The sequence below is a fragment of the Haemaphysalis longicornis genome, unplaced genomic scaffold (genome assembly GCF_048455015.1).
Source record: "Haemaphysalis longicornis isolate Haplotype H1 unplaced genomic scaffold, Haemaphysalis longicornis Haplotype H1 scaffold_12, whole genome shotgun sequence".
In the NCBI taxonomy this organism is placed as follows: Eukaryota; Metazoa; Arthropoda; class Arachnida; order Ixodida; family Ixodidae; genus Haemaphysalis; species Haemaphysalis longicornis.
Genome location: NW_027526225.1, coordinates 73,608,961 through 73,634,310, shown reverse-complemented (window position 1 = coordinate 73,634,310; position 25,350 = coordinate 73,608,961). Strand labels below are relative to the sequence as shown.

The 25,350-nt window shown below is 43.6% G+C and overlaps 1 long non-coding RNA gene across 3 annotated transcripts; it reads right to left on the bottom strand.

Annotated features, from left to right (window-relative positions):
- Window positions 1-238: 238 nt before the first annotated feature.
- Window positions 239-25,350, bottom strand: LOC144162023 (uncharacterized). 3 transcript variants are annotated; one of them, XR_013320576.1, is made up of 6 exons: window positions 25,092-25,350; window positions 11,670-11,812; window positions 11,500-11,585; window positions 8,206-8,316; window positions 7,246-7,406; window positions 239-513 (listed from the first exon to the last, which is right to left on the bottom strand). It is a non-coding gene; the product is annotated as an uncharacterized LOC144162023 (long non-coding RNA). The 3 variants fall into 3 exon arrangements; XR_013320577.1 differs by having other exon boundaries at window positions 239-509; XR_013320575.1 differs by lacking the exon at window positions 7,246-7,406.

Genomic DNA, 25,350 nt, shown 5'->3' with positions numbered 1-25,350 from the left:
ATTCACCCTGAAACAAAGCGAAAATAGTGCCGCGGCCTTAGGATTTTACTTGCCAAGATGGGCCAAGTTTGTGCCCTTTGAAGGTGCTCTGCACAATTGGTTAATCGGGTGGATTTTTGACAACAATGTAGCGTAAAATTTAGTTAATGGGATCTTCTTTTAACACTCCGGAGCTGTAATTCTTAAAGCCATAAATTTTAAGAACATCTGCAAACAATGTTCAAGGATAAACGACGAGAAAAACGTAGAAAAACTTTATTATTTCATTAAAAATAATACGTGATTATACTGGTTTGGTTCTCAGTAGCGTACCCATAGCTGGCGCTTCGTTGCGTAAGTCGATTAGCAAACCGAAACGATTTCATGTTGCGCAAATCCTTTCATTGAAGACGTGTTCTGGTCTTCCACGAACACAAATTTTGTGAAAAGCATGCAAGCAATTGTTCGTGTCTATAGGTCCTCTTTTGTTTCCTTTTAAACGCAATTCACAGGCACTGTATGGATATAATCTATCTGGAAAGAAGAAATAGAACAGTATGGTTAATAGCAAGCTCTTTGCGAGTCATTAGATGTTCATGCATTAGAGTAACAGAAATACACACTCTAGCTCCATGTTCGTCATATTTTGCGCGCAGTCGTTCCTCCATGCAATATTTGTACTGAGGATATCCATCCGTGAAATAGCCTGAAGTAAATAGACCACACTAAGCAGTGGTGAATGTGTGAAGTGGTTCTTTACGCGTTAATGACATGGGTTTGGTAGGTCAAAAAGACAAAAGCCTAGTTTTAATCCCTGAATTTAAACGTCGTCCTTCCCCACGAAGTGCGCACCTCCACAGCTGCACAGGTGCAGCGCAAATCTTACTGTAGCTAGTTCACGGCGGTTGATACGCTCAGCAAAGCACCTTTATTGAAATGCCGTTAGTAGTATTTTTCGAATTTGGCGCGAGCATCCGAAGTCTGTGTAGTCTGTCCTACTAAATATCAGGTGCCGATTTCTTGGATCACCCGACGCATTTATGCAGAAAAGCATAGATTTAGAAAAGATTTCTGACTTTTCGGATAAAATCCTGCAAGTTAACCAATATAGAGAAGTTGGCGCAGCTGAGAGGCTACAACTGTTCAGAAAATAAAGAGTAAAATTCATAAATTGGAGTGAATGCAATAAATGTCATTGGAATTTTTATTCATACAAGGAAACGCATAGTAGTGCTTCAATCGTTCCTAAAAAAACTTACACGGTATCTAAAGGTTAGACGACTGTACAGCAGAAGCCTGACCGGCGTTGCACTAAAGGCGGACACAGAATTCAATTCGTTTGACGTCGCCTTGCTTCCCGGCTCAAGTTTAGTGTAGACGTACCTTTCTTCCTCTTCCGGTGTGAGTTTTTTACCTGCGATGGTCGCACTGACAGCCAGACAATTTCTTTCGCTCATCAACATTTTCACATTTTAATTTCTTGCCCTAATTATCTTCGTAATGAGCTGCCTGAATACTAATTGACTTCGTCAGTTTAAATACAAGGTTACCCGTCCCAATATTTCGCTCAGTCATACCCTTATATCATCGAGCAATCCACTTGAATCGCTTAGTCATCCACCGTAAATTTTTATTCGCTTTTATTCCCGCAATCACTCTATTTATTTGTACTAATTTGATCCTTTGATTTACCCCAATTTCCCAGGTCGCCAACTTTATTCCACTTTACTTCCCTCTTATTCCGCCTGATTTCGTTTTTCATACCTCATTTCACTGCGTTATTTCCTCTATATCACTTTACTTTCTCTCAGTTCCCCTTCATTGCTTTAAATTCCTAGTAGGCCCCTTTTAACTTTTTTTTGTTCCTAATTTATTCTCATTCACCTTAATAAAGTTTAATTCATGCAATGCAATCTGCTTTTTTTCTGGTTCAGTTTGATTACTCTGTTTGGCCTTGTCATGCTCATTAATTTGCTTTTTGCTTTGTCACACCCTTATGCTAGCCATGCTTTCGTCAGCTCTAACTGCCTTTAACTTGCAAGAACCGTCCAGAAACTTTGTTAAACGATGGACGCTAAGGACCTTTTGTAACGAAGCCTTAGTGTTCTCACTGATGGCACCTGTAACGCGAATACGCCCTACAGGAAAGGCACCTTTCTCTGATGATGATGAATATTGTGCGTGAAGTTTAGCAAAAGTAAAACGCTTGCCGGAGAAGCTTGGCGAGAGCTCAGTTACGCCTCTCCACTAAAGCTTGATGTGCAGCAGAGGTAGGAGGTGTCGCAGATGTACGACAGCACGACAAAATAGGCCTAACGTTGTGTTGTAAGGTGAACATCAACAGCCGTCACCCACAGGATGACGTAGGATGAGAATGACGTTGCTCTGCCCTCCGTAAGCATGTTGGCCACGTCACGCTTGAAATGTACCTGAAATGTTTTACGGTAAATAATGGGACGTGTATTAATTACTACTTCCAGCGATTTTAGGAGTTTCGACAGTTCCTGAATATGTGAACTCGCCGTATCAGGTGTCCTTTTAACTTTTGGTTGGAAGGCTGATTCGAGGGACAAGTGGGTATCTCTAGCAAGGCTATGTTTGGGTGCGTGACACCGCCTGACTCTGCTTCGGTGCGTTACGCCGCGTGACAGCAGTGGCTAGCAAGCGTGACCACGGTCAAGCTACGATGACAAGCCGGACACCTTAAAGGAGTACTGACACAAAATTTTTATGTTACGTTTTTTTCGCTGCTATGCGTGCCTATCAGCCCACTAACCATAGAATGACAGATTAGACGGTCGAGCGCAGCGTAAACATTCATTTACGGCGTCGTTTATTCGTGCCAGTTTCGGTTTCGACAAAAAAACGCCGAGCGGCCGCCATGACAGCATGTATGGCATGGCGTCACCATTCTTGCCGTATCGCTGCCTCTCTGGAAGCGCGCGCGAGCGAGCGCACGCGCGCGCCCCGACCGGCCGAGGTCTTCACCGTCCCCACAGGCCCGGGCAGCATGACGTCAGTTCCAAAACCATGACGTGTACACACGCCCGAGCAGCGCGCGCCAACCACAGCCAGCGCGTCGGTTTCGTCACGGGAGCCCCGACGTCGGCAGTTTGGGGCACGCAGCAGATGATGTCACGTCGGCCCGCTCTGGGCTTTCTCGTGCGGGCGAAGATTAAAATGGATTTTAAATATGTTTCGCTGAACGGTTGCTGTTGAAACTTGCTGGGAGATACCTCCTGATAAAAAGGAAGCGTTTTACATAGTTATCTGAGCTTTGAAATTTCGTGTCAGTACTCCTTTAAGTGCAAATAAACGACCACCGCTTCGTGACCATAAGGACATTCGAGATTCGCGTGGAAGCCGCGTTATGTTAACAGCATCCAACCGCTTCGAGAAGGGTAATATGCCCGTCAACAGCGCTGGGCGCTTTGTGTTTTGTTCTTTTTCGCCACGTTAGCGCGTGTATAAAAGTGGTCACCGCACACAGACAACCAATGACGTTGGAATGTCGTGATGTAACGACGACTTTTGCCCGGACGTGCATCGTCTTCGGCGACCAGCGTTCCTGAATATTCTGATGTGCTCTGTGGTCTTGAATCCCCGTGATCGGCATAGGATGGTAAGGCCTACACCTAACCAACGTTTCATAGGTAGCCGAATAGAATTTGACAGCGGTGCATCATCCGGCCCGGTCGCTCAATATTGTAGGACTTTCGTGCCTTGTATATGCAACGAATTGTTTCCTTTTAAACTATTCTATTCTGTAACCGTTGTTATAGCTACTCGTTTGAATCATTCTGAAACATTCTACTCTCGCGTTTGTATTAGCGTTTTAGTTAGCTCTCGTAAATGTTTTATGTCCCCGTGCCTCTACAGTACATTGCCTATTTAGATATGTCACTCTTGGTTGTTGTTTTCATCCCAGGCTCTGGCTCCTCTCTGTCCTCGTCGGCAAAAGCCCACCAAAAGACGGCCACCCCCTTGTCGCCGGTGCCCTGTACGTTCGGTGGGGTTGTCTCCTCGCTCGAGTTCACACTCCAGATCTTCTTGACAGCGCACCCTCTTAAGGCAAGGGCGACAGACACTGATAGAACGCCCGAGACAAAAGAAAAATTACGTTAATTCCGCCGGCGCCAAGCCTGCGCAATTAAGTTAGCTCAACAATCGGTCGGCGGTTGAATGCCTGGCAGACCGTCCCAAGCTGTGCCCGCAACTGGCGCCATAACACCAAAGTGGCTCTACCCTTGTAACAAAATATGGCACCATTGTTGAGTCACCTAACTAAAACACGTAGTAAACGGTTATCGCCACTGTCTCAGAAAGCAAGGAAGTTGTAGAGTGTGAGCAAAAATGAACTAAAATATCTCTAAGTAAGGAAGAAACCTAAAATCGAGCACGTAATTACACTACCGTTAATTTATTCTTCGAGATTTCCCAGAATCTGTCACCGCGGTAAGGTGTGTGGGGCGAACAAGTGATGGAACCACGCGACCAAGATAACAAAAATAAAACAAAAAATTGACACAGCTCACATTACTGCCGCGAGGCGGGAGAAACAGCCCAGCGGGGGGGTCGACCAAGCTTCGCTCTAGAGAGATGGAGCAGCCGATCCCGAGCAGTGCCAAGTTGATTTTGATTTGAGCAATTAATCTTCGCCATCCCTTTCGTAATCGTCTTCCAACGGCGCAGCTGCGTATAAGGTAAACCCTCTTGAAGCGCGTCCACGCCTCAGTGTACTTCTACTTCTTCGTCAGTTGGTCCGGAGGCCGTCTCCACGTGTAGATTGTGAAGGGATTGCTTGACAGGTTCGTCGTCATCGTCTTCGGCGCGGCGGCACCGTGGCGCACCGGTCACTACACCACGACAACGACGAAGGCGGAAGGTCCTCATGTGGCGTAAGCACACGCGCAAGTCGTGACGACGCCAGGCGGTTGCCGCGAGGCATGTACTCACGTGCGCTCGTGGTTTTCAGTCTACGCCGAACGGATTTGTGTTCGCCTAAATAGCTCTGCTGATAAAATATTCAAAGATATTATTATCGTTTTTTTAATAATCCTCGCCTTGGCTCTACTGAGAAGCGGCAAAGCCCTTTATATAGAAAGTGTTTAATGATATAGGCCACATTGTAACAGGCCTAACAAGAGAAACAGCAAATGTACAGGAGGAGACATTAAGACTCATGCACGCACTGATTATGAGCTGGGTGTGGTACAGCCTGCTGTACAACACACTTATACTCACAGAAAAAAAAAACGAAATAATCGACTTCATTCTGGCACACAATAAGGCAGTCCTAAACCTCGCAATCGTGCAATCACCTTGAGGGTTCTTACGTAGTGTCTTTATAACATCGTGGAAGACATCAGGGCAGGCACTTTCCGAGCGCAAATGAAACGGCTTTTAAAAATCCGCATGGACTACCATATCCAAGAAAAGCCCCCCCCCCCCCCCTCGGTAAAGAAACTGGAGGCCATGATGGACATGCCACGGTTCCACCAACTCGTTATAAAATCTTTTCCCATTTGAACTCATTAAATCCAAACCCACGCAAGAGCAGGAGAAAAGCTAGAATCAAAATCTTTCAATGAGGCACTAGAACCACACATGCAGCACTGTATACGCCGAAGCCAAAATGTTGAAAAATACTGAGGCAACAATAGTCGCAGTGGACTACCCTGACAGTCTTTGTGAAGAGGTGAGAAAATCGGAGACATCTTTTTGGCAATCGAACTAGCGCAGCTGCAAAATACAAGCACAAATTTCTTGAGAGGCTCCGATTACAAAATTTCAAACATGATTACAGATGGAATACCTACACGCCTCAAAAGGATTCTCCCATCCATAATGGTTGACATTCTAATAACATGCTCACATCGACACCATAGTCTCGGAGGGATCAAGGGTTCTGCCCAATAAGCCCGCGAGGTCATATACCATTTTCTTGTGACCACAACTGCCACACTCCTCCACCCCCAAAAATAAAGTGAACTACTCCTTTCCCCGTGCCTAGAAACGCGGTCCTTCCCGCATCACAAGCTGATCTTAAGGCAAAAAATTCGCGAAGTCTCCGCAGGGTACAAACGAATTTTAGATTCTTAAATCTAGATGGGCGAAGACGTTTGACAGAAGACACCCGACGTTAACCAAAAACTCCTAAAGGCGTAAAGCATGCACCATATTTCACGGCACGTAGCAATCTCCAAGGGAAGGCTCAGGGGAGAACAACACAAAGGTTACATATTCCCCTTAAGGGTTGTTACGGAAGGCAGATTTGGCCAGATGGTCACCTGACGATACGTGTTAGTTGGCTTCTGACTCCGGGGCTCTAGACTACAGAACCCCGTCGGTCCAAACTCCCAGTATTACTTACTGACCAAAGGTATTATTCTCTTTCTATCTTTCCCTAAGCAATCAAGAAAACGTCCAGACCAGCCACAACGTGAGGTGATAAACACTTTGAACTACCAGTAGTGTCGCGTTGTTGCTAAAACTGACGAACACCAAGCGGTCCCAACTTTTCACGCCCACATCATAAGGGAGACAAACGTACATTGGGTTCCAACGAGTGAATCCTGGTTTGTTCGACACTTAGACTCACGGGCTATTACTTCCCTTTTAGGTTTATGCTTCCAAGTTTCTGCTTGGTCACTCAGCATTCCTTATAAGCGCTCTTCATTCGAGGGCGCAGTTCACATCTGATTAACCGCTCTTTTAGCCCGCTACCGCACAGCTCTTTCTGAATTTCTGTTATTCTTCTGCGTCCATATCCTGTGCCAGCTATCCGCGTGCCAGCCGGAATTGTTTCATCTTCTACTATCTTTAATAAATCAGAGTCCTGCATGGATGCATTTTTTTCTGGATGTTACTTCGGCGGAGAGTAGGTTCACCTAGCTTGAAGGAACAAGACATGACGACGTAGGTAGAAGACTGAAAAAACCCAATCGAATCATAACAGGAAAATATACTAAAGAATAATTGCGCAAGAAATGCCAATAACTCTGGCAATCGTTAGAATTTATAATTCCTGTTTAAAAAAACTTTCAGGACACATGCGCGGGTAGGTTCTTATCAAGGGTCAGCAGGGCAGGCGTGGTTGGTGTTTGGAAGACGTGAGATGGTGCGGTTACGCAGACCACTTGTGCATTGACGAAATGTCCATGTTCGTCGCTGCTCCAGGGGCTATAAATGATCTGGACTCGGCGCATATTCCTCTCCGTTCTCACGTTCAGCCGAATACCAACCGAATACGATGCTTATGCTCACGGTCTGATCCCGGTCCGGTTATTGCTGTTCTTGTTGTTTTTGTTGCTGTTGTGGCTGTTGTGTTCTGCCGTCATCGTCGTTGTCGTTCTTGTCTTTGTTGCAATCGGTGTTGTTGTGGTTGTCGTAGTTGGTGTTGATGTATTTGTCGGGGAATGCCCAATCTGTGGACCAGTGGATGATTATGACAATGAACACTGGACGAAGTGCAGCATCATTCTGTGGACCATACCGCAGGGTAATGTTCAGGTTTATTTTGTGGACCCTACCACGGCACAGTTGATCCTTATTCATCCAATGCAGGCTAGAAGATACCATTTCACAGTTATTTACATAAAAATGCGTAGAATCGACCTAGGATAACAGGCTAAAGAAATGAAATCACATGAAAAAAATAAACGCACGACTGCTGGAACTCGAACCAACCGCGTTAGCTTCAATAGACCGACCCTCAATCACTGCGCAATGGAAGCTGACGAGCGGAGCCCTCCAAGCAGTAGCTCAAAGTGCAACAGAGGCCTGTTATCTGGATCACAGAATAAAGCTTAACTTTATTCCCTTGTTTGGTCCACAGAATAAGCCCTGCGTATCTGTCGTTGTGGTGCTTCGTTGTTTCCTGCAGGGCCCATACCTCACCAAGGGAACGAATAGTAATCAGGGATTGAAAATAGTTCTTATATATTGGATACCACTGTAGAAAGATACGACAATTTAGGAGATCGGAAAAATTTTCGAACCTAAGTCGACGTGTTGCTGTCTCCGCTTTCTCCTTCTTTTTGTTTATTTTTTTTCGCTGCTTGCTCTCCCCCATCATTTTCACGGGCTCATTTTTCAGTTTCTCACTATTCGCCAAGAAGGAAGTAACCATCTCCAACCAGTGCAGGAGCACATCTTCGCAATGCACACTGCCACACAAAAACACTTAAATAAAAATATCGTTTTGAAGAATACACGTGTACTTACTGTGAAAATATTTTTGCCCTTGAGGTATTAGTCTTGTAGATGTCACCACTATGCCGCATTTTTTCTTTTCATCTGAATATACAATTTTTTCAGTGTGTGCGTCGTTGTTAACTGAAAAAATGCATTAAGCTTCAGGAACACCACTGTGAAGTGCAACCTCGTTAAAAGTTTGTCACATGATTGCGCAGTTTGTTTTTATCAAATAAAAATTTCCAACGCGTTGAGGCCTGAATACATGGAGCGAACTTCCACGACAAAGTTCGCCCGGCGGAAAATCCGCCGCGCCGCAGTGCCGAGTGTTCGTCGGGCTGCGCTACACGGGGCGAAGACACGGCGTCCGCCGTTGCCTCACCGCTGGGTCGCTGTAGTGTGGCTAGATGAGCCAAATGCTGCGAAATGAAGCGCATCACAAGCAAAAACTCTCGATACCACTACAACTTTTTGTAAAATTATAGAACACTCCATAAAAGCGTAAAATTATTGTTTAAAAATAGTTTCTGATCTTGTTGTTGTGTTGCCGATTGCATGTGCCGCCGCAGTTGAAGGAAGCGGCGACCTGAATGTGGTCTGGCTACACTGGGCGAAAATCGTCTGCACTTCATTGTTTGCTCCAGCTACGCGGGAAGCTTTTGCCACTACCTCCGCTGAATGGTTACGGTCATTGAATTCTATCCGGGCTGCTTTCGACGACGACAGTGCACCAAGCGCGCGACCGGCATGAACGGTGAACATCGCCCAGCAGACGACGCAGACAAGCGGAGTAGGCGGAAATGGGGGCGAGCGGCGAGACCTCCTGATTGGCTAGTTTTGGTACGCTGTTCGTTTGCCGCTTCCGGTGCCGTCGACGCCGGGCGAACTTATTTGTCCTCGATAGATAGGTGGCAGACGACGTTTTTTCCACCGCCCTACGTTGGGCGGACGCCGCCGGGCGTTGTTCGTCGACTTTTCGTCGCATATTCGCTCCATGTATTCCGGCCTTTACATTGCTGCAAGAGGCCGACAGCTTGAGCTAGAAAACGCGTTGAATATTTCGTACACTTTTCGTTGCGTATTTGACAAGCGAACATCGTTTTCATCAAATGGTGGCGTAATCAAATCTTAGGGCAGCATACAGAGGTAGTTTTATGGCAGCTATACCTTGCCGCTTAATTTACATTACACGAATATAAGAACACCTATTTTGTAACAAGCTTCACTCCCCACTAAAAGGCCCGAACTTTAATGCAAGCTCCGGAAAGCCAAGGCTCACCCAGCCAAGTCCTTAGCCAAGAACTCCAGCCACACATATAAAGACGATGATGAAAAAAGGTGAGTTCAAGATTAAGTAATGAGAATTCTGGTTGAAAGAAGAATGCGAGACCCCCGCCTAATTTGTGCTAGTTGTTCACCAGTGGACGATTTCTGAAAGTGCTGCATTACAAGTCTACTTTAAAAGTAGGGCGAAAGGGCGAAGTAACTCAAAGCGGTATTTGTAAGGCTCAAAAACACACAAACTTTTCAATTACACCACATGGCTTATGCATCAATATTTAGCATGTGATCTGCATAAGAAAAAATTCACCTGTTTTTTTTTCAAGGAACCCTAATGCGCCAAAATACTACTTTCTCAGAACGAACATCGTTATCAGACGCAGGAAATTAAAATACTGAATTTAATGCGTCTGTGTTAGTTCTTGTCACTTTCTATTTTGCTCCAACGAACAAAGAATTACTCCTAGTACCACCAAGAGTAATGTTTTGCGGGTATAATTGTTACTGCGCTTCTTTACTAGAAACTCGCATGCAGAGATGACGTTCTTGGAATCAGAAACAGCAGTATTGCAGGAAAGCATGAAGTATGATTTATCGGTATCGCACCAGCGTCTTTGTTTTATAAATAACGGGTACTCGCACGGATCAGGAAAATTTGATCTGTGAATGTAAGTATCTTGGTGCCAGGGGAGTTGGGTGTGATCGAAACTTCTCGTTGTTGTTCTTATCTACTAAAAATGCGAAATTCGAAAGCAAGCGGGTGTTCTGCGCGATTTCGAAACATCTTCAGTACTGACTCAGCGTACACGCTTTGAAATTTACATGAACCTGCTGTCTACGGGTTCTCTTTTACACACTGAATATCGAAGACGCTCAAAAGTTCGAGGTAACCTGAATGGTCAACATATTGGGCTCGTTCGTCTCAAACGAGTTCATACATTCAGCGTGCGCGGTTTTTGCACGCACCTAAATGCTGACATTGGGTTCTGTTCAGCGATTTAAAGGGGGCTGTATGGGGTTCGGCTCTTGGCTGTATAACTATGTACAGGAACTCATTAAATAGGAGTCACGAAAACGCTAATTCTATTCACACATTTCTAATCGCTTCTTTTCTGTTTTTCTTTAAATGAAAATTTGAAGACTACTCCTTTATCTGAATTTTCTCTGTCCAACCGCTCCTTCAATGAGACTCTGCAATCTTTAACTTGCGGAAAGCTTTCTTCTGACAGCGAAGATGTACATGCCTCGGTTTTTCCACATAGGATGCGTGGATAGATCGGCGTGAACCAGAAATCGGTCGAACCGAAAAGTTACATTTTTTGCACTTCTTTCTTAGGGGCTCCCGGTGGGACGTTTTTCCCAGTTTTTTTACGGTCCAGCTTCAACGACTTCGAAGCGAGATTTCCGCTGGCGCCTTTCGCTGTTAACCACTAGGACATCACCGGTAGCCTTGTGTGCGTGCTTGAGCTCGAGAGGTGGGGTGAATAGGAGGAGCGGATGGCATGCCCCAGCAGCCATGCTTCATTCCATTAACGGTAACATGCCCTAAATCTGCTTGGAGATTTCAACGGGGTCCTCTCACAGCCACGGGTGACCTCACGTCCCTATTGGTCGCGCAGCTTGGGTTTCTGGGTTACGTAGACAGTAAGGAGCCTACGACGCGGAAAGGCAACCGACAGCCCCATCTTTGTCCGTCAGAATAAAGGTTATGTCCTGGCAAGCCTCATTCAGCTAATTTGGTAGGAAGCATGTAGAATCGAAAATCAGAAACAAGCGTGATTTGTTTTTGTTTCGTGCGCTCTTCGAACTGCACCAACCTTCGCTGGTAATCCTTCTTCACAGAGTGCAAAGGTACTGAATTTTCTTGAACGTGCACCCAGACACCCATTACTCATGCGCTTCATAAGCAAGTACATTGTGTCTATCCTGAGCCCCGTTTGTGCGGCTCTTATTATAGCATCCCAGGGCTTTGCGCGGTTGTCATTATATCAACCCAGGGATTAGCGCGGTTCAAACTGGATCATAAACCTAGATCATGCTTACGTGAATTATGAACCTGCATTACTGTTGGTTCATACCGCCATTCCAGATCAACAAATACTCCTTTAAGGTTCTTCGTTACTGGTCGTCTGGTGGAAAAAAACGAAGAACACATTTTAATAATACTAGAATAGCAGCTCTATTGCGTTGTGATTGATGCTCAAACTTCAAACCCATTTACATGTTGGGTCCTTACGTAAACAACCTCGCCATAAGTTTCGTACAATGCCTCATCATATTTGCAGTCGTGTTTAGGGAACTCAGATTCATTGTATTGCCCAATAACCGTCCAAATCGGTTTGGTAGTATTATAAAGCTGAAAAAGAAGAGAAGTTTTTCATTTAATATGTCATAAAAAGAAATATATGGAGAGAGAAAGAACGAGGTATAATTAGAGAGAGGCGTCTTTTAACGAATTAAAGAAAACACCGCGAGGTCAGCCCGATTTTATACCTTCTGGTCTGCTAACCTCTGTGAGAGAAGGGGAAGAGCAAAACTTAAACCCGTTCTACTTAACGTGAAAGCTGTCGGACGTGCAGAGCAGCGATTGGCCATAATGGGCTGCAGCGCCGTTATCCGCTCACGGCTGCATTTCTGATTTCCCGCCTTCGCAGTACTCGCGCGGGCCCGCTGCCTGAAACTGCGCCAGCGGGAGTTCTGTTCTTTTCGCGCTTGCTTTATATTCCGTATGCTGGAGCTGTTTTCCGTCATTTCGAACACGTAATTTTTTTCTTGCGCGGCTGGAACCTTTCTGAGTCATTTCGAACGCGCCATTTCTTTCTTCTGCGGCGCCTTTTTTTTTACTATTGTACCAACCAACACAACGAGCGTTCCTAACTAAGGGAACATGCTTACATACACAGATTTTGACTGAAATGTACCTGCAGTTTTCTTAGCGCTAAATAACGGGAAGATGTATGACAAGCACCAGCGGTTTGCGAAGTTTGAACGGGTATGACTCTATAAACAGTGTGGTTTCCGAGGCCTCAGCGTGACTCCGTGACCCCGGTATAGAAGGCCCTACTTGGGTCCGTTATCTCGCTGCGCCGCCTGATTGCGGCGGTCGCATGGAACCGTTAGCGGGATAAGAAGACAAGGCGAACCCATGAAGTGAACTCCACTTAAAATAGGCAGAGGGTTACATGTATGGTGACAGTGGTATATAAATGCGGAAAAAAAACAACAGAAAAACATGCAACGCACTCCCGTCTGTGCAATAGATTAATATTCGCGCAATTCACAGACACAACAGAATACCTACGGGCAGCGGCCATCTTGCAGACTGATGCATTTTATAGAATCGTCTACCGCTGCTGCTTCGCGTTTGAAGCATTGCGATGAAATTCTGGAGTCCTCGTCGACTGAGTAGGATGTTTTATCTCTCCAGAACACAGTATTCGAGACGATATTTGGGGCACTTGCTACAGACACTAGGCAGTTACAATTGCTACGCACCCCTTCACTACATGGCTCCCCGTAGGTTACGAGTGTCTTAGATGTGTATATCCACAATTCGATTGGAAAAAAGCTGGGAAAACACCATTTATCTCTTCTAATGGCCGGCCAACAATCCAACGTTGACTTACCATAACTCTTAGAAGACTGGCGAAACTTATGGATCTCACTTATGTTTCGTTGTCATGGGGAAGATTCGAGATTTGACACCTTACCATAATGTATCGCGTTAATCCTGCCAAACTTCACAAAGTTGAGCCCAATCACACAAACAAATCATCGCTCTGATGCACGCGACACGATAGTGGCCTTTACCGATATGTATAAGGTCTGTGTTTGCTTGCGCCATTGCACAATAGTAAATTAACAAAGCATATTTCTACCACTGCTTCAGAGGAGATGTGGCAGCTACTGTAATTATCGTCGTGTTAATTGGCATTAGATGCATGTTATATACGACAAACGACTATGGGGAAAAAGTACGTGCGAGGAAATCTGTGTGGTTTCTGTGCCTTAACTTGGGAACAGCAGCCGAAGCAAGGTTTGTTATTTCGTAAAGGTGTTATAGAGTTTGGTGCTAAAATGTGCTTCCCGTATCTCGTTTGGGGGATCGCGTCCATTCTATTTCTTAGGGGCCTTTGACAGACCGGAATGGTCGGCGGAGATATTTCACGGCTGTTTGGCGGCCGTACTAGCCCTATCCACCGCTCCCGATTGTTGAAAGGGGTGACGACGCTGCATCGGTGACATTATGGCAACGAAGGTTGCTGTGACCAATAATATACCTGAAAATTGCGTGAAGGTCGCACAAATGCTGCCGTATTGCAATTCTGCCGTTATTCACCCAACACTGGAAGTAACTAAAAAGCTACAAGAGAAAAACTTTGTCAAGTGTCGTAAATCTTCTTACGCGGTTTAAAGGAAAAAGATTGCCGTACTATAGTGACGGCTACTTTTTATATGGACTTCTATACGCTGGCACAACAGGCATAGTATTTTGCCTTTCTTATTCATATTTCCCGCTTTTAACCAGTCCTAATAAAGATAATTCTATTTTTCCATATTGACGTACCTTAACTTACCCATGCTGACTTACCCTAACTCATCCTGGTCTATCCCAATACAACTTAATCCCGCAATACCCTACTATATTCATATTAAAGGGACAATGAAGACAAAACCGAAGTTCATCGAAAAGGTAGATTGGCGTCCGAACAAAACGAATATGCCAGTTTAGGAGACAGTACCATCAAAATCTTGCAATAATAAAAAATGAAGCTATCAGCCAGCCAGCAGACATGACGCCAATGGCAACTGAGCGGCTCTGTGAAGAGTCCCGTGATGAACATCACAACGAGAAGTGCGCACACACGTTCTGAACGAAACACGTAAAATCTTTCTTTGCACGTTAACTTCCTTGAGTCATAAACGAATATAAATGTACAGGTATAAGTCAAACCGTGTGGCCTCTCGAAAGCTGCCAATCCGCGCCGCCGGTGGAGGTTGCTATAGTTATTGCATGTTCGGCATAGTTACATCTCTGTTAACTCAAACTGCACTTATGGCAGTTTGGTAGGTAGGCTGCCCTACGTGAGCTTGCCTAGTGAGCCATAAATTTAAGTGCCGTTTTGGGGTTTTAGGAGGGGGAAAGTGCGCACAGACACATGGATAGTAATCGCTCGCAAACGCTCACGTACTGCCATTTATGTGCTCGTACACCGGCGTATTTAGCCTCGTTTCACACTTGGTCGTAGATACGCAAGTTTGGCTGACAGATGTCACCACGTATCAATCCGAGTACATCGAGGTGACTCAAACTTCAAAGCAAAAGAGTGCCCCAGAGGTCTTTCTCCCTGCGGTTGCGCTGTCTGCCAAATGTTTTCTAGGCAAAGTAAAAGGCCACGTGGCGCATTCATACTGTTGAACAAGCATATCACAACCCATGCAACACCAAGATTGAGGTGCACAAAACGGCAGGAATACGGACCTGTAGGGCGGGAAGTTTGTTTTGTCGTATGCCCCGAAAGCGCTACCGGTGGCTCTTTCGCTCACAATGGTTTGCTCGGTATGTTTGAGTTTTCCAGATAGACCACACCTCTGTCTCCCTCGCTTCCGGCCTCCTTTCACGTCACGCGAACTAACATGAAATGGCGCGAGGGCTGAAATGTGCTTCTCAATTTGTAATTTCTCGGCAATTAAGCATGTTTCGCCGCCGAATAAACGCTAAGAGGGCTACAGGGCTATAGAACTTTTGTCTTCCCTACTTGCTAGTTGCTTTTAATGTCCGTTTTAATCACCCTATTCTATTCTAATTCGCTCTCAGCAACCTTAAGTCAGCCTAATCAACCTTAATCCGGAGTTACACCTGAACCGTATTAACCATTGTGAATTAGCTTCAGATCCACCTCAATCCCTCTTCATTAAACTTAATACCTTCCTTGTTCCTCTTTTTTTCGACTTCTATCTAATCTTTTATTTGTTTATTCTAACCCAACTTAATCCCGCCTTGCTAATACTAAGTATCAATAACTAGTCAATAATCACGTCAGCCTCATTTATTTTGATCCACTATAATTCAGCCTAATTAAGTTAATTCGTCTTCATTCAATTTGTTCTACAATAATTCCACTTTTAACCATTACTGTTCAAGTTCTCCTTTATTCCACTTTTTGAAGTGCATAAACAAGGACATAAACAAAACTGTTCCCTAAGTTGAGAACTCTCCTGAGGACCTCATTACATAACGTAGTTTTATTAGAAAACACACAGCAAGGAGGTAAGCAGATTTTAATACATCCTAAAATATAATTCAGTCAATCACGAACAAAACGTCAATCAGGAACCACGCATTGACGCTTCATTAAGAATTGACATACAGATAAGGAGAAAATCAATTATACAGAGGAAAATAATAATAAACAGTTGTTTGGACAAGCCGTTGTTTCCGTAAATATAATTTAAAAAATATACGAAAGGAAAGTAATGTTTAACTTGAATTTATATATTCGGGTATATTGCTTGATGTCGACACACCAGCTAATATCTAGATCTTTTTCCTGCGGTTTATGCGCACTTTTGGCACCAGGAACTTGTCTCGAGACATGGTGTTATTGGTCTTGATTAGATCCTCCCGTGACAAACCTTCGATGGATATGTGGTTATGGAAAAGTTGATGCATCAATGAAGCCAGATCTAAAGTGAATAATTCCTTTACAGAAAGCACGTCTGGGTTAATATAGAGTGGCATGGAACGCGACCGTAAAAGAGCAAGGGTAATGAGTCGGAGTCCCTGATTTTCAATGATTTGAAGCGGTTCGAGACGGGTAGCATATTATTCCCCACGATTAAATGTTATACGGAAGATGACTATGAATATATGCATATTGTATGGACCGAACATTCAGTGGATTAAAATACGCGAGGCTTTATTAGGGAAAGGAGTTCCGAAAGCCACTTTTTTAACAAATGATTCTTCGTGACGACGCTGAGAAGCTTTGGTATATCGGATAAGGAGATCACACGGTTGTCGAGAGCTAAAATACACGCTAAGCAGGGTTTCAGGGCGACGAAAATATCAAGGTGGTTTTTGTTGGTTGTATTGGAAGAGTGTTTATCATTCACCAACACCACCGTTTAACAGTTCCGAATTCAACCTTTGCTGAATATCGGCGTATATAAAGCTGTTGGAATGGTAAGTATAGCAGTACAAGACCTAAGATGGCGCCTTGTGGAGCTCCAGTGTTGATTGATTTCGAAAAGGAAGGTCTACCTTCAATGGAAACAGTTTGCGAGCCGTTCGTTAAATAATTGCAAAGGAATTCCAAGGGAGGCCTCCAGGTGCCTTATGCTTCAAGTTAATGTAATAACATGTAGTGGTTGATTTTATCAAAACACTTAATTAGGCACATGAAAACTGCTCCAAGGAAAAGGTTTTCGTCTATGGCCTTTTTAATTTCATCAGTCAATCTTAGAAGTGCTAGTGCCGTAGAGTAGACTACTGTGAAACCAAATTGGTTGAAAGAAAATAGGTAAAATTTCAGAAAATAACACATCATTCGCCGGAAAAATTTTTAATTACTTTACGAAACAACGGGAAAATGCATATTGGGCAGTAGTTCTTTATACACATACGTCACCTTTTTTCTGGGCAGGGATTATTTTACCAACTTTCAGACAATCGGGAAATTACCCAACTTTAAAGAACTTATAATTTCTGCGAAATAGGCGATAGTTCTTAGACAAAAGTTTCATTTTACAAGGGTAATACAGTCTTGGCCAGGACCGGTTATTGTAAGAGAAGAAGTAACTTTATAAACCTCTACTGCCGAAGTAGGATGTAAGTAAAATGATTGAGGGCGATGTGAGAAAACAGGGTTGGGATGATTAATGTCATAGCTATCACAATAGGAAAAATTATCACTGAAAGACTCGTAAATTCTACTGTAATCGCTAATAGAACAATCATAAACTATTAGATGGGATAAATGTGGCGGAACACTACTGCTTAAAATTCGTTGATTAATGTCCAGTTTTCCCTGGTATCGTTGCCGTTCTTTCCAAATTTTTTTTTGTAGTATTCACGTTGGGCCCCCTTCAACAACATTGATTGTCCGCTAGAAAAATCCTTCAACCAATTTTCTATAAAAATATTACAAGGCGGGTCTTTTATTTTTCTGAGCTTTTTTTTTACTAATATAGAATGCAGTAATCCAGGAGTAATTCATGGGTTTGGAGGGGAGCGATACGACTTTGTGATGTGGGTTTTAGATGTACACTGCCTAACGCGCGCTCTTATTTTGGTGCAAAAATAACATATTTTTTCACGCGCATTTTTCTAACACCACAAACCCACGGCAGTATCACGTATCAGTTCCACAAATTTTGTGGACCTAATATACAGGATTCGTATGGACGCTATTTCGAATGGGAGTATGGGCTTCTCGGCACATAAAAACTGTATAGTGATCGGAGCATAAGTAGTCGGTAACACCAAAATTAAAATTGCAGTTTACATTACACAGGATATGAGCATTAAAGATGATAAGCCACTTTTATTGCATCTGATAGGAGAATTGATGAGAGATGTCATGGCATGACCAAGGTTGCATCGGATTCAGTATTCGTGTTAGATGTACTATTCTCATTGCACTTGGATGCACTATTCAAAGCAGGATGCGCTATTCGTATCAATATTTTATAGATTTATATCTCCCGAAATTAAAATATTTTGACGTTCATCTGTTAAAGCGTAGAGAATTGTTTAAAACTGTGAAGCAGATTTTTTAATATGAAGAAGAGGGTGAACGGTAGATTGACACGATTATTGTACTGCAATTATTCACGGGAAACACGGTGAGCTCGAATTCCGGGCATACAGATTCGCAATGGAACGGTTACTAAATGATATCCCATTACGAGGGTAGCATAGCAGGCCCTCGTGCACTATGGTTGCCCGGTTACGCTATTCTGAAGCGTACCTTGGGAGTTCGTGCAAATTTCTATCGCTGAAGGACAACCACGTTTCAGAAATACGTACTATTGAAAATGTGCGGTCACCATAAAAACAAGAATGCTATTTAAAAGTTTGTTCATTTAACAGTGCTCTGCCTCGTTTGCATGTGAATACTCCCGAGGCTGCAAAAAACAGAACAAATGATCCTCAAGGCTGCATGCACACGCCTACGCTATCGATAGCAGATGTTCCAAGCCAGAAAGGCGAAACACCAAGATGTCATCAGTTTTCGTAGCCTTGATAGCGCCAGTGTCACCACCTCCGCGTATATTCGATTTATCTGGTGACTGAGATGTTTGTTAACGAAAATGGGTTTATCTGCCCCTTATTGAATTCTGTCTGCCCCACTTGTTAGTCGGGCCTCCCTAGCATCACTGGAGAAGTGAATCATTTTGGTTCTTGAACCGCGCCAAGCCATTATGTTCTGAGCACCGTTTTTCGCTGAAGCACGATGCACGGCATCAATAGCCGCGGCCGTGACGGGGCAGTCACCTTTGTTGCAAATGTCTTGCACAACTTAACGGCAACTTTAACCCTCAGAAAATGGTAGGCCTTGTACCTCTACATTGTTGGTACGTGAGTATCGTTCCAGATCGCTCATGCGCTAAGCCAGCTCTTTGTTTTCTGCTTTCAGAAGCGGTCTTCCTTCAGAAGACTTTCATTTTTCGTCCTAACGTTTTCTCCTATCTCATCGTACCTTTCCAAACTCCCTCGCAATACGGCGAAATCGGCTGGGGGAGCGGTAGGCACCATATCAAAAGTCGCATGAACAACGTAGCGTTAGCTGTGGGGATGGCCAGAACTTCCACAATTTCAGAAGGGAAGCAAACCGTGTAGAATCCTGCGTACCAAGTGTAGCAAGATTGAGTGCGATGCTTGTAGCCGCGCACACTCCTGCCTCACTGAAACAACAACGCACTGAAGCAAATTGTTCAATTTTACTCTGTGGTAATTATATCGTAAAATGTACGATAAATATTTAATGCGCTACTTATTCAATTTTAATGCATAGCCTTCTTTGCCGAGTACCCCCCAGCCAGGACCATTTAACGCCCTGCATATGCACAAAAATTCCCACGTCGCGGGAATTCCGCCTGTAATCGCTATAGTAGGGTAAATGGAGATAACTACCCGCAGGAAGTTTGCAAAAACTAAAAATAAAAATACAAAAAAACTTGAAATGGCGAACCGTGTAACGCCTTGCATTTCCACAATAAGTTAGATTTCGCGGCAGTTTCACCTGTAAACATTAAATTGGCGTAAACGGAGATAATTTGTCGAACTAAATTTTGAAAATTGAAAAAAACCAAAAAATATAAAAGAAATACGTACAGGAATTGGCGATCCGTATAATGCCCTGCATGTCTACAATATTGCAAATTTCTTTAAAGTTCCACATGTAATCGTTATAATATTGTAAATTGAGATAATCGGTAGGAAAAATTTTGAAGAATTAGAAAATACAAAAAATATTTAAAAACTCGGGAAAACGGCAAACCGTGTACCTCCCTGCCTTTACATAATAATTCAGATTTCGCGAATGTTCCCCTTACCGTCGTTATAATAGCGTAAATGGAGATAGTTGGTCCGACAGGATTTTGAAATAACAAAAACATTGGCTGTAAATACAGCCACTCAAGAAAAGCGGCATATGAATGCGACGCGTTAGTGGATAATTCTCGGATATTCCGTCGAATTTTTGTTTGATAAGCATTAATCATGTCTTACATGTGGTAGTTCTTGAATGCGCTAATTATTCATTTTTTATTATTGGTAGTCATTTTTGATCTCATACACTCCTGCATGCTCTGGCTCTTCTCTGGCCTTCCTGGGATTACTTGAATTTTGGGCCAGTACGGCCGACGCCGGGATAATTCGAGGTAAACATATCATGATACCATTAAGGCTTGTACCTTAATAACTCCGCCTGCATACAGGCTTCAGTGATCACCTTCATTAGTTTTCTTCTATTCCCTGGGCGGTTCATTAGGCTACAATAAGACTAGCTCCCTTCATGCGTGTAATTTAGTGACATGGCATGTAAGCAGGGCCACGTGACGACACAGACTGAGATGATGGGTACGAATAGCTTCCTGTGTGAGGCGAGGTATCTTGTGAATGTGGTCGTGAAAAGAAGCGTACCGCCATCTCATAAATGTCGAGCGAAAACATCTATGATTCACTTTTTTGGTGAGGCTACATACCTAATGTGGCCTCACTCTATGCGGAGCGTGTAGTGTTTTATCACTTTAAAATCGTTTACGGTAGCGGGCTTCGGTGTGCGCTACATGCGATTCGAGAAAAAAAACGTACTGTACACAAAAATGTACTTGTGTAATATTTATAAGCCGGTAAAGAGTTTATGGCATGCACATAATATATTCGAGTGCTCTAAATGCCAACATGTGATATCGCAAAGGAAGACCCAAAAACCCACAGAAATATGAAAAAATGTGGAAGTTCAGTTAATGTGGAAATTCAGTTAGTGGAAGTTCAGGTTAACAAAATTCGTCTTCTCCATTTCCAGGAACCACGGAGGGCTTTTCCGTGGATGGAACTTTCCCCGATCTGCAATGTTGTTATTCCACTAAAAAACAGCTCGACAAGTACACGCAAAGTATTTTGGTGCCCTTTGCAAATGCCCAGATAAGGGCACACTGCGGCATCTACGGCCACAACAATAAGCGACCACAGCGTTCTGGGTGCTGCCGTTTTGATATCACGTACGAGAGAGTTTTCTTGGCCGACTGTTTGACCCTCAGCGCTAATGTCGCGCTGTTATATAACACTAGGCTATATATGGCCGGAATTTTAAACCCACGGTTTCTACGCATAAGTGTTGGTCTTTCTAATAGCAAAGACTTGGAGGCCCACGGCAAGAAGACAAAGTAGTACATGAGTGTTGGGCGGGTGGACAACGGGCTGTGTGGTTTGTTTCTACGGCGTACTCTCAGCGCAAGGCCGTCTTCGTTGCTTAATGTGGTGGACGCCCTGCCACACACGCCTATATACCAAGTCCCGTCCACTCGCCTCTGTGTTTGTGGGTGTCGGTGTAGCGAAAGCTACACCACGCTACCTCGGGCGCTCTTCGCGAGGTGACCAGTTTTGACCTTGAGAGCTACAGATCAAACCACACCCCCTTCCGCAAGGGCCCGGCACGGAGCAGCGTTCCGATGGCGGGGAGGGATAGGCGGAAGGGGAGAGATAGGCTTATTTCTGCATGATACGAGCGCAATGTTAAACAAAAACAAAGGAAGTGAAACGCAAGGACAGCCGCTGGTCTAAACAATAAAGTTTAATAATCAGAAGGGTGTATATATAAACTTAACACAAAGTAATCAAAGACTGCGCATAAGCAGAACAAGTTCACAAAGGCCACGGTAATAAGGCAACTCGATAGACTCCGGCTACAGTCATGGCGCCCGTAGATATGCAATATCTTTGGGATGAAGAACCACGCTGGCTTGGCCAACACACTTGTCTCGTCTTTCTGCTATACAGAGCGGTTTTATAATTTGGGGGGCAGTGGTTCACGATGCCTAAATGAAATTTCAATGGCAGGAAAATCAGGTTTACATCCGCGGCCTTTAGTACGTACAATGTGAAGAAAGATGGGATGATTTGGGCCCTTTAATGACGACGAATGCTCTCTCAGACGCACGTTGATACAACTAGTGTTCCGCTTCATTTGTCTTAACGTTATCGCTTGTTGCATCCAAGAATATGCATTTCCAACTAGTTCAGCTTGCAACCCTTCTCGCTAGAGATAGGCGAGGAGGGAATGGAGAGGTGAGCAGGAACGAATTGTAAGGGGGCCGAAGTTTTGTGTCGGAGGTTAACACACTTTAGGCAGCCTTGCAGAATCGCTAGAGATAGGTGAGGAGGGAGTGGAGAGGTGAGCAGGATCGAATTGTAAGAGGGCCGAAGTTTTGTGTCGGAGGTTAACACACTTTAGCCAGCCTTGCAGAAGACCGAGTTCTTGAATGATTTGTTAGTAATGTATTCGACGTGGCCGTTCCAGGGTAAACCCTGTAAAGATTATGCCAAAGTAATACATTGACAAAACAGCCTCAATTACGTTTTTATTCTACGTACGTATGACGGGGATGAATTGCACCGAAATAAAACCTACTCTGTTTGAGTTTTTTAAACTTCATTTTCTATTACCTCCAGCGGCACTGTACTGTTAATTTCGCCAATTGTAAGTCTGAGGCGGAAATGTCATCCAGCTCGTTTATTTCGTTATAAATTGCGTAACTGTCGGTGACGACGTATTCCTGAGGAAATATTAGATCCGATGTAACTGATGTATGATATTAATAATAAAGGGCGAAGCATGGATCTCTGAGCAACGCATGTCTTGAGAATTCTTTTCCTAAATAATGTTCTTAAGCTTGGCTATTTGGTATCGGTTGCAGAGCAAGTCGTCAAAACATTGGACTGTTTTCTTATAAAGCTGGAGGTTGCAGACTTTAGTTGATAAACATTCGTGTTATACATTATTAAAGACCCTATAGAAAAATCAATGAAAATTCAAAGTATGAGATCAAAACTATGCATTAAGGTATAAAGTCCAGTGAAGAAAAAAAATCGGGTATTGTAACGACGCTTTTATAAAAGCCATGTTGCCTCTAAATATACTAGTTTTTTGGTTGTGTTTGCGAATATGTGACACTAAAATCTCCAGAAGTGACAAGCAAGAAAACATTTTCCGGAAATAGCTCTTTAAATGTTAGGAAAAACTTGTGGCCTCGTTTGACCACAAATTTAACATTACATCTTTTTCACACATCGAATGAACTGCCCTTGTCACGTGATTGTAGAAATATTAATTTCATAGCGGTGGCGATTTATAAAAGGTTATTGAAAAGTTCACAGTTTCTTCTCTTGAAAGAATGTCGGTCTAAAGCTCTCGCGACGCAATTTTCAGTTCATGTAAGCGAAAAGAAATGTGGTTAAATTTCAGGTTGTGACGCTGTCCGTGAATGATGCAGTTGATGAGGCAGTGAGAAACTATGCTTCTGTGGCGCTTGCTTAAATATAATGCGGTAACAACGATCATAGGACATCTCTATATGACTGCTTCAAATGTTTGAGCTTAACACCCAGGCTGATGCGGTGTGCTTGTACTGTAAAAATACTCCGGTTATAGTTCAATATTCTTGTTCCAAGCAATATCTTGTCATAGGCACACGGCACCGTGGGAATTGCTCTAGAAACAACTTAAGAAAGTTGAATACAGATATATTCCTAACGAAGCCTCAGAAAATGTTGTGTGTCAAGTCAGCGGGTGCGCGGTTTTAATAAACTTTAATGAATGTCCGTAAAGTAAAAAAAAATATTTCATTTCTTTATCATCCTGAAAAAAAACGGTTTACCAACGGCTTCGCTGCACATACCCTTTCGGAGGGTTCAAGTGGCGAGGCGATTTTCTGAAGACAAGATCGCGTGGCTGTCGCTGCGTTTGTTTATAAAATTCGAATTACTTAAGCACGGCCACCTTGCTTGAGGTATTAACTGTCCTTTTTATTACCCGTGAAAGGAACATCTCCCTCCCCTCAAATAGAAGACGTTTTGGCTAACGGTGAAATAAAAAAAACGGCGATAACGTTATGTTTTGTTTTAGTGGCCAGCATCGCAAGAAGTCAGTGGCGGATTTGGTAAAGAGACAATCCGGTTGTAAATGAATGAAGGATAAATTCAAACCCATATACTGTTTACAACAATTTTTGTTCCCGGCTTGTCCTATGAAGCAGCACTTCGTCGCAGTCTGCGCAAGATGTTGCCATGGTGCGTCTGGCAGTGGGTGATTACTGCACGATGAATTGGGGTTTGTCTGTGGAGGCCCTATTTAGGGGCCTCATCTGTACACTGTCGACTGCCTATCATACCGTCACTGATACCCTCAATTTCTTCTCCATATTTCAGCTCTCATAAAGCATAGATGGCGAATTCAACAGCTCTGTTCTCAGGGGTTGCCCGAGGACCAGGTAGGGCTACCGATTTCCCGAATAGAATATTTTAGTTTGGATGCACAAATCATGTGGTCACAGAAATATGCTGTCTTTTATAAGAACCAAATAAACCAACTGATAAATGTACAAGTTTAATTAGCGAAAAACCACCATCACGAATGCAAATATATATCGTCGTACCTTCACAAGGCGCGCAGTCTGATATAAACTTTTAATAAGTTACGTTTATTATGTCACTATCACATGACATCCTGTCTTGCCGGTGCCCTTGTCGCAAGATTATCCTCCGCATACTTCACAGTGTGTTTTCTGTCAATTAACAATGAGGTGGTCATGCAGTACAGTGAAGTGACAAAGAAACGGCCTCTAGCGTACAGAAACGGAGCTGAGTGACCTAGTGAATGCTGATTATATATAACGTGTACTGAAAACAAGAAGGCGCCACATTTACACTCTCGCAAAATGGAAAAAAAAAACAACTTGGACAGATATGAATCATAAAACTAACGGCGTGTCTACAAGGAATAAAACGTTGTCCAACACTACTAACATTTAACTAACTGATAGGTTGCAAACTACGTTCGGTGGAGTAACTTTATCCACACCGTAACGTATGAAAATGTCTTCAAATATAAACAAAGGTGAAAACTTACCTGTCTTAGGTCGGGCACAGGAAAAAAATCTGGAGGTACTTTAGGTTGTTTATCGGGTTTCTCAGTGCACAACGTCATGCGCAGAGAGAAGACCAGTATTAAACGCTTTGTCAGTTGCATTCTAATTACTTGTACTCTTGCTCAGGGCGGGCGATTTATATTGAATTTTTATGAATGCCAGTTTGCGAGATGCCCCTGTATGGACCTGTAGGCAAGCAGCATCACGCGAGCTTCTTGAGGGCAGAGCTACGTATTTCGT